This window comes from Triticum dicoccoides, chromosome 1B (assembly GCF_002162155.2).
Source record: "Triticum dicoccoides isolate Atlit2015 ecotype Zavitan chromosome 1B, WEW_v2.0, whole genome shotgun sequence".
Lineage (NCBI taxonomy): Eukaryota > Viridiplantae > Streptophyta > Magnoliopsida > Poales > Poaceae > Triticum > Triticum dicoccoides.
Window position 1 is genome coordinate 275019489 of NC_041381.1, and position 1775 is coordinate 275021263.

Sequence of the window (1775 nt, forward strand, 5' to 3'; positions counted from 1 at the left end):
GGAGTTACAAGTGATGATTTCAGGACTTTGAAGCCACCATAATGGGTGCATGAAGCCTTGGACAAAATATACAAGATGCCACTTCATAAATTTCGTCCCGAGGCTATTTTAGGTGCTGCGTCACCTTATTATTGGGCCAGGCCCATGTAATTTCGAAATACATAAGTATAGGCTATTTTTAGAGTCCGTATGTGTGGGGAAACAAGAGATAGGGTTGATTTCGGACCCCTCCACCAAGGGCCACGAAATTCCCCCCTCTTCCTCCATATATACAGCCCTTAGGGCATCGTTTAGACTTTGGGTTTTGTTTAGATTAAAAGTTCGCCATAGCTGCAACTTCGCGTACTTCGTTTGTGTTCAACGACCAGACAAAGGCGTCACAGAACCCCACCTTGATCAATAAAGCTTTCATCTTATATTCGCAAAATCCAGATTGCAATCTCAGTTTCTTGCTTGTTCTTCGTTTGCTCGCAGGAAACAGACCCTCGTGGTCAGGTTGATCGTGCTCCGGCGTGGTCAATAACCTCTCGGAGTTGGTTTGGCGATTGCTAAGGCGCGACGTCCTCGCACGTTCGTAGTCGGATCGTCAAAGTCGACTTCCACCAAAGCGATATCCATCATCTCATCGAAAGACGGGACACCTTTGCCTCTATCAGCCCCTCCTGAAGCAGTCGGATCCGACTTGAGGGCCCCAGAAGCCGGTGCGGGGACTTCGGCGGGTGGCCCAGGGAATGGAGCCGTTGCACCCGGCCCGGGACTTCAGAACCCGGCCCGGGGACTGCAACAGTTGGCCCGGGGACTTCTTTAACTCAGCAGGCGGCAGCCAACTCCAACACGCCACCTCCCGTCCCAACCGCCCTTGTACAAGTTGTAGTCGTGGCAGTCGGACAGATAGCAGCACCCTCATGGGCTCAACCCATCCTCAACTTCCTGGCGAACAAAGAGCTGCCGGCTGATGAGATCCTAGCCCGACAAGCGCAACGGCAGGCAGCAGCATACACCATAGTCAACAAAGAACTGGTTCGGCGCAGTGTCACTGGTGTGTACCAGCGCTGCGTGGAGCCGGACTAGGGTCAAGCAATCCTCAAAGATATCCGGCAAGGCGAATGCGGTCACCACGCGGCTTCAAGATCACTTGTTGCCAAAGTTTTCTGCCATTGTTTCTTCTGGCCGACTGCTCTAGATGACGCCAAGGAGTTGGTCCAGAAGTGCAAAGGGTGCCTGAAGTTCCATTCCAAGCCACACTTACCGGCTTCTTCACTCAAGACCATTCCCATTGCCTTTCCCTTTGCCGTTTGGGGGCTGGACATGGTGGGACCGTTCAAGATGGCCCGTGGTGGCATGACTCATTTGCTTGTCGCTGTGGACAAGTTCACCAAGTGGATAGAAGCAAAGCCAATCAAGAAGCTGAATGGGCCGACTGCCGTGACTTTCATCATCGACATCACCACTCGGTATGGCATACCACACAGCATCATCACCGACAATGGCACAAACTTCGCCAAAGGGGCCTTGGCTCGTTTCTGCGCGACGCAGGGCATCCGAGTGGACTTAGCATCTATTTCCCATCCCCAGTCAAACGGCCAAGTGGAGCGAGCAAACGGCCTCATTTTGTCCGGCATCAAGCCCCAACTGGTCGAGCCTCTAGAGCGTTCGGCTGGCTGCTGGCTCGATGAGCTGCTGTACGACCTTGAAGTATGTCTAGAGGGGGGTTGATTAGACTACTTGACCAATTAAAAACTTAACCTTTTCCCAATTTTAGAGTTTGGCAGATT